This window comes from Ipomoea nil, unplaced genomic scaffold, assembly GCF_001879475.1.
Source record: "Ipomoea nil cultivar Tokyo-kokei standard unplaced genomic scaffold, Asagao_1.1 scaffold3172, whole genome shotgun sequence".
Classification (NCBI taxonomy): Eukaryota; Viridiplantae; Streptophyta; class Magnoliopsida; order Solanales; family Convolvulaceae; genus Ipomoea; species Ipomoea nil.
Genome location: NW_017619600.1, coordinates 1,693,029 through 1,701,762, shown reverse-complemented (window position 1 = coordinate 1,701,762; position 8,734 = coordinate 1,693,029). Strand labels below are relative to the sequence as shown.

Genomic DNA, 8,734 nt, shown 5'->3' with positions numbered 1-8,734 from the left:
TACATGCATTCATAAAGAAAGAAAAGCAAAATATGAATTGGATATCTTTAGTATTAAAACCGTGACTCATAATAATATATCTTTAATATAACTAATAAATAAGCTTAGATTCGTGAAATTGGTATTTGAAATTTGACCACACCATAATTAAATTGGTATTTGAAATTGGTATTATAATAGAGCATTCAAAATATATTAGGTTATTTTCTTAAAGTATATACACACACTATGCTTATCAATATATAATTAAAAGTGTGTGTGTGTGTGTGTATACGAAGTCCAGCCGTCAGTTATTTATATGAAGTCCCTTTTTGCACTTTTTGTGTTTATTATTTATATGATATTATTTATATGAAGTCCAGCCGTCAGTTATTTATATGAAGTCTGACGTACAGTTATCGAAGCTATACTTGTTCGTCAAAGTTGGTCTGCTGATGTACGTTTTATTATTTTAAAGCTTTTATTTCTTTCATTAATTCTTGAATCTTGATTTCTTCGAAGTCTGGTCTTCTACTTTGCGTTTTAATGTTTTAATTTCTTTCACTAATTATTGATTTTAATATTTTTATGACGTTATGACTTATGAATTATCATTATTTCATTTCTTTGGATGTGTTATTTGATTGAATGTTGAAAACAACCTCATTAAAATTGTCAAACTGCAAGACTGATTTGTAACTATTTTCTTTATATTTTTTTTGGCGCCCGCCTAGCGCCGCCTAGGCTGCCTAGGTGCTAGGCACTGCCCGGGCGCCCGACTAGCGCCTAGCGCCTACTACAACCATGCTTACAGCTGTGTTGAAGAAGGAGTCGGAGGATCATGAGAAGGCTCGTGTCATCCATGTTGTTGCCCTTGGCGAGGCGGAAGAGGACTACAAGAGTTGGTGTGGCCTGGTGGGTTGAGCCTTGGGTGCTATGCTAGATGTAACACCCCTAATATTTAAAATATTTAAAGCCTATGAAATAAAGGCAAATCTATCATTATTCATCCAAACAAAGCGGAACTAACAATATAAGTATCGAGGTGCTATGCCACATCTAGGTTTGAGAACTTAAATGCACAGGCTACACTAATTAAACAAGCATAAACTATAATTAATATCCATGATACATTCCAAGGCTCACAGGCCATCTAACCAATACTAAAATATCTAAGCTAGGTCCTCGTGTCCATCTAGCGCACTCTGAAGCTACTAATCTGTACCTGAAAAACATACGGTGTAACAACCATCAACGAATGATGCTGGTAACCCACTCCAACGCGTTAAGTACAATATAGGTAGATATAAGAAAATCATTTTGAAACTGTAATACATATATACTTACGAGACTCTAATTTAAATCCAAGATATCAAGACTTAAAACACGATAATAGACTCGACATCATAGAACAATCATAAAGACTAGCATGCATCTTAGAAACACAATACGAGGCGTAATAGACAAATAAGCACACAAACAACAAGTAGAGACAACAATGGAATTCAAGGCAATCATTTAACAACCAATCATCAAGTCACACAATCCATCTTCCAACCTTATACCAAGTTCTAACCTTGTGGCTCCCCTCCGTCTTTATATCAGTTCCAACCTATACCTCCAGGCCACCCTTATATCGCCTCCCTTATTCCTTCGGGCAACTACATGCCCCCACCGACAAACCACCTATCAACCACCAACATATCAAGATAGCGACGCAGAGTCATTCGCATGATCCGTACCTCTAGTACTAATACCAAGGGGTCAGTGCATATAGCCCCGACATGGCACCGCAGCACTTATAACCTGACCCGTGCTCAACGGCAAGCTAGTCGAAGGTGGGTTTCTGCCTTTAGCACAGTAACCGCGAGGCATGTACCTTTAGTACAATGACCGGGCATTCGTTGTGCCAACTGCCAACAATTCATTTCCACCAATCACAATCTTATCATCATTAGTTACACCGATCATTGCGCAATGACCACGATACTCATCATCATTCAATCATGCAACACATAATCCACCAATAGCAATCAAGACATAACATCAACGACACGCACTACACATAAATTCCTAGAACGGTAATCAAAACATCAAACGAGACTCATATACGACAAACGGGCTACAACGGGACACATTGGAACACGGGGAAACAACTTTCTAGCGAGTGGGTGGCGGGTGGAGGACCACCCGCCGGCGGGCAGCCATCATTCCAGCGAGTGGCCGGCGGGCAGGCCACTTGTAACACCCCGAAATTTTGAAACATTTAAAATTTATATAATAAAGGTAAATTCTCATTAAATCCCAAAAATATAACATAAGAGTATGGGGTGCTATGCCACACCTGAGCTAGAGAACTCAGGTGCACAGGCTAACTAACTAAAATCCTCAATGATGTCAATACATAAGCATGGCACGCAGGCCGAAAGGGAAACTATCTACTCTACGCTCTAAATCTCTAGCGCGCTCCAGTGTTTACTCATCTGTGCCTGAAAGCCAAATATATCTGTTCAGCGAGAGATGCTGGTAACCCACTCCAACGCGTTGAAATACATTATAGATAGATATATATAGATATATGAAAAATCATTTCGAAGCAGGAAGATAAATACTTAAGAGACACTAATTTTAAAAGCCGGGAATAGACTCCGCAAATAGGGACGAGCTCATCAAACAATAATAAATAGTTAAGTAGAGCTAACATCATAAGGGATACGCATCTAAAGTCACAGATCATTCTCCAATTCCAACCACATCATCACCATTCATATCACATAATCGTTGATGGCGCCACGGGACCAATCGCATGCCCCGAACATGAGGGTTAATGCTTATAGCATTAACACGGCCCTGCAGCACCCTACCTCAGTACCGCGGTATAAGGGGAGTTGATCGCAACCAACCCTTTTAGAACCGCTGACGAACTCAACGTCGGACCACGATCCGACACACCGCTGACGCACCCAGTCAGTGGACCTCGATCCCCTTTACAAGGGGGGACTTACGACCCTACACACCGCCGATGGGTACATCCGGTGGACCCTAGCGGATCAAGCCCGACACACCGCGGAGCTATACTCAGTCGGTGGGTGAAGATCCTCAGAGACTATGGCCCTACACACCGCCGCCCCATCACCCGATGGGTCGCAGCCAGCCATAGCCCTACACACCGCCCGATTACTCAGATCGGTGGACTATAGCCTTCCTCGGCTTATTGGCCCTACACACCGTCTTGGCGCGTTCAGGTCCGGTGGGTCATAGCACCGAGGCCCATGTGGACCGCAGCCCAAGAAGTGAATCACTGACCGCAGCCAGGAGGACAAACCGCAGCTCATAAGTAACCAATTTGACCGCAACTAACTTCTGAACCGCAGCTCAGGAACATCCCATTTGATCGCAACCAAATTGGGGCATCATGTATCACATAACACATAGTAGCACATAGGGAAGGGAAAGGCATATAAATAAACTTACGTGTGATCATCCACATACTAAGAATAGTCCTAAGGGTTCATATAACTTCCACCTAGGTCAACGGGTTACCAATTTAACTAGCATGCACTTCCTAAGACTCATTTATCCTACGAACGGTAACCGAAATATCAAACTAGGCTTGAGCACGACAAACGGGGTCCGTTGGGACACCACGGGGAGTGGGGAACATCAAACGGGGAAGCCGAAAACCCGGGGTGGGGTATGGTCCAGCGGGTAGCCGGTGGGTGGGGGTCACCCGCCGGCTGCCCGGCGGTGATTTCTGGGCAGCGGGTAGGTAGCGGGTTCCCCTACCCCCCACTGACTCTTTTACCATAATTTCGTCCCGGGGACCTTTGTGGAACCCGAAACCATGCTTAGACACTTCAAAATGCAATTATCGACAACACGTAGGCAGTTAACGGATCAAAATCAAGAATCACATTGAACACATCTTAACATGACTTCTAAACATAATCAACACCCGAACATGCGAATTCCCACCCAAATATACCAAGAATATCACAATACGAAATTCACGATTCAACCTAGGGCTCTAATCATATTTAAATCACAAAAATCATACCTTATCTTTAAAATCAAGGACATCAAGATTTATCAAGAATTAACACACAATCATCAAGATCTTCTAATAATCATCAAGATTATCAAGATCAGCACATAAGATCATCTCATCAACATCAAGGTCATATCATAATCCACTACAAGAAAAACAACTTTTAGTGACAAAAAATTAGTGACGGGTAAAAAAACCCCTCACTAAATATAGTATTTGCATAGTTTTTGTGAGGGTAAAAAATTACTCTAGCTAAATATTTATGATTTGGTGACGAAATTTTAATTTTAATTTTATTTAAAAAGTTTACTCTCACTATTGGTAAAAAAGATGTTATTACTCTCACTAATGATGCGTAAAAATTATTTCACTAAAATCTATTCCCACCAAAACTTTATTTTTGGGCGCTTGCATCTCACCAGCTCTCAACACCGCAACCCCCTCACTCAGATTACGCACAACCTCCACAGTCCACACTCTCCCTTCTCACTCTCTCAAATCTAACTCTACCGTGAACCTCCACCACCGCCTCCATCGCCATAGCCGCCGCTGATTGCTTTGTCTTTTCAAAAAGAAATTTGAAACCCTAACTTACACAAGTCTCCCTCCTCGCTTCCTCCGGTCTCCAAGATTCCAAGCAAAGCTGCAACCGAAGACGAAGCCGATGAGGGCACCGCCTTCCCTGTGGTAGTCGCGGACAAGGGCTCTGCCTCCCCTGCTGTGTCGCCGACCAATTCGCCCAGTGCCGGTAAGGGTTTATTGTTATCTTATTTTGTATTTTTTTTGGTTTTGTTTCCATCGACAATCCGACAAAGGCGACGAAACTGATGCCGCCGACGAGGGGTCTACCTCCCTTGCGATAGCTGCCGACCAGTTCGCCCACCGCCGGTAAGTGTTTCCTGTTATCTATATTTGCTATTTTTTTTTTTTTTTTTTTTTTTTTACAGTTGAAGTTTTCTATATTTGTTTATATATGTATATGTGTGCTGTGGATGAATATGAATACTTAGAATAGTATTTGCTGTGGAGAATACTCCAATTAAAGCCTTGAAAAGGGAACCCCCTTTCATATTCGAATTAGGGCAAGGTAACCATTTCTTGATGAAAGAAAAGGGTCAGATCAAGAACCTTTTGAGTATCAATGTTTAGAAGTTAACAATAAGCTCTGCATTTCTCCTGTCAGATGGCCAGTTTGCAGATTGATAACTTGAATGTTTTACTCTGCTTTTCTCTCATCTCTACTACTAGGATCCCCTATTGTTTTTTTAGTCGATTTGTTTTGAATTTCCACTTCTTTAGTTGAACTAGAGCTGCCTGTTATTAGTTTTCCCTTTTGGGGATCTATTTTTGTGTTCCATTATACTTAATGTTGCTAGCTGCATTTGTTGATTATGAGTATTGTGTTTTGATGTAATATGTTAATTTACTGCAGAACTCTACTATGTGAGTCACAATGTCAAATTTCTCTGTTGGCTCCAACAAGTCTGCATATCTTTTAATAAAAGACCAAACGGTTAGTGACATCTTGTCTACAATAAGATGTAGACAGGTATGGCTTTTAAAGTTTTGATTCTTTAGTTCTCTCCTTTATGTACCCTTGATGCTTGGCAAGAGTGCTCTTTAACACTTGTGTTGTTTCATGCTAATGCCTGAAGGCACTTCTTTAGTATTCTCAATATTAAAGAATTGTTGGTTTAGGGATTATGAGGGTAGTGTGCTTTTTTGGCAGATCAACTACTATTCTGTATAAAAAAATCACTTTCAAACATTCAGTTTCTAGGCTGGCATTTGGCTTTAGTCTCCTATTTCATGTTGATACCACAGTTTCATATAGAGCTATGTCATGTTGATACCACTATTTCACATAGGAGACTAGAAGTACTCATGAAATTACCACTGTTTCATGGCTGGCCTTAGTCTCCTATTTTAGACATTCAATTTTCTAAGCTTGTCTTATGACATCAGTGGGGTTTGCATCCCACCACTGGTCATCATTGTTATCAATACGTTATTGATTATTTCATAATTTTTTTAAAGCAAAATACTGCAGAAACTGGAGGCCGAGAGCAGTTAAAAAATTGTTTGCTTAATCTTTTCTTGCGTTTTAGGTGAACGACAGGAGCCTTTGATGTATAATGTCGTTAGGAACCGGATTTAGACGGAGTTCCCGGTGGTGGGACTGGATTGATGAGGTATATTTGCTTTTCATTTTATGGTTTCATTATAAACTAAGGATAAGATTAAATTATTGCGTTCTCTTTGTCCTATTACTCATGACTTGGTACAAATATTTAAAATTTAATTAGATTGTGGTGATGATAAAGATTTTGATTTTTGTTGTTCAAGATTGCTCACCAAAACATGCATACAGTAAATTGCTGTAGTTTCAAGAATTTCGAGTGTATAACAGTATACTATTCTATTTTAAATTCTATACAACAGAATAATTTTAAGTGTATAATAGTTTAATGGGCCATATTACATTGAGCTACTAGAATTTTCAGGTTTGCAATTGTCTCCAATGCTAGTAAATTTTACCCATATTTCCATGATTTCTTCTACAATTTCACTTATAGTATTTTTTGTCTTCAGGTCACTGATATCCCTGGTATCGTGAGGAGGCATGATGGTATGACTCAGGCCTTTATGTTTAATATAGGTATCATTGCTCTTGAAGGACAGTTTCATCGAATCCTTCCCCTATCGAGATCAACCATTTATGAAGGTATGTTTCTAATGCTCAGTGTTATATATTAACGGTTATTTTTCTGTCTTGTGAACTAAGATCATTGTCCATTCGATTCATATTTGACTTTGTTTCCTGAGATATGTATATAATGTCACTAAACTGTTGAAATAATCAACAAATGCTTTGCTCTGAACATTACAAAATCTTTAGTTTGCTTTCTATGAATGCTTCAAACCGAACATAATTAATCAATCCCCAATGTATTTGTTTTTGTATGGCATGAAACAGCTCTTCCTGGACACACAGCTCTTCTCTGTACATACAGATTTTGTACTTCCTTTCTTCCAAAATGAATAGGGTGATGTACACACAGAATAGTTCTATTGCAATCTGTATTTATAATTATATGATTATTATTATTCTTAACATAAAATTTTTGTTTAATCATATGCCATAGTAGATGTCACCCTTCTCCTTGCTGTGTTACAAATATTGATAGATCATTTGATGGATTCTAAGCTTGGAAGTTGTATGTCTTAAGATTATACTAAAACATTTTGGGGTTTTATTGACAGAGGTTTGTGATTTCGAAGCTGGCCGGAAGTGAGATGATAAGCAGGGGTTTGAGCTCACCACTGTTCTTGCAAGACTTGAGCAAAATTAGTTCAAATACTTAGGCAAAATAGCCAACAGATACATTACTATGACTATTTGTTATAATTAGTTTCTTTGTCTTTAGTTTTTACAAAGTTGTATGAGAAATTTCATTTTAATAGTGATGATGAAATATTTTAATATATTGATCGAGTCTACTTTGAATGCATTATGGTAAAAATTAATTTAATTTTTACCAATACAATATCTATAGTTACAACATAACATAATATCGATTAGTGAGATCACAATGTATTAGAAAAATTAATATTTAATGAGAATTAATAATATATAAAAATTAGAAAAATAAAATTTAACACTAAATTATAATTTTTAGTGATGGGATTTTTCATCACTACAAGAATATAATGAGAGAAAATTATGTTAGTGAGTAGTTGTATTAGCGACGGGATTTATTGTCGTAAAAAGAATGTTTTAGTGACGGTAAATATACTATCACTATATGCTTATTGACGATGGTATCATATCCCGTCACTATTTGTTTTTATCCACGGAAGAAATAACGACGGGTGGTGACGGTAAATTTCCCGTCATTAAAAGTCTTTTATGATGGTTTTTGATGTTTTAGTGACGGTTTTACCTCTCACTAATGACCAATTTTCTTGTAGTGATCATCATAAAAGATTTATCAAGACACAATCATAGAGAAGGAGCCAAAGAAGAAGATTATGGCAAGGAAAATAGGTTTTGTTGAGACATGGATTACCTTTTAGCCTTAATTAATTTCCTTGGCTATGAAGGGTCTTTCTTTAAGCTTTCTTTTTTCTTGATTTCTCCTAGGGGTTCTTGGTTCTTCTTGTGCGGTGAGAGATTATTGTGATGTAGGTTCTAAGTGCCTCTTATGACCCTATATATATATATATATATATATATATATATATATATATATATATATATATATATATATATATATATATATATATATATATGTATGTATGTATGTATGTATGTATGTATATGTATATATCTTCCTAAGAGTCCTAATTGAGGTCTAAATATTATGGGCTTGTTAATTCTATTCCTTATAGGACTAAGGGGGTTGGTTGTAGGGATGTGGGCCCATGGACTATGGTGGACCTTTCTAAATTGATTAATGAGTTTTTAATTCCCTTTTTAGGGTAAGTGATTAAATATTTAGTTGGGGTTAGGGGCCGTAACACGGGGTGTTACACGGCAGGCCACCGCCCGCCGGCTGCCCGCTGGATTGGGCTCGTCGGGCAGCGGGTAGGTGGTGGGCGGTCATCCCCCCACCTACCCCCCACCGGTACATAGACAACTTTTCAGTCCCGGGATCACTCGTGGATCCCAAAATCATGTCCAGACACATTCCAACACATAATGAT

General features: G+C 38.6%; 1 long non-coding RNA gene across 2 annotated transcripts; it reads left to right on the top strand.

Moving 5' to 3' along the window:
- The first annotated feature begins 6,499 nt into the window (after positions 1 to 6,499).
- Positions 6,500 to 7,451, top strand: LOC109168081. Of its 2 annotated transcripts, none has more exons than XR_002051965.1 (3): positions 6,500 to 6,531; positions 6,620 to 6,752; positions 7,292 to 7,451. It is a non-coding gene; the product is annotated as an uncharacterized LOC109168081 (long non-coding RNA). The 2 variants fall into 2 exon arrangements; XR_002051966.1 differs by lacking the exon at positions 7,292 to 7,451 and adding an exon at positions 7,005 to 7,206.
- Positions 7,452 to 8,734: the final 1,283 nt, after the last annotated feature.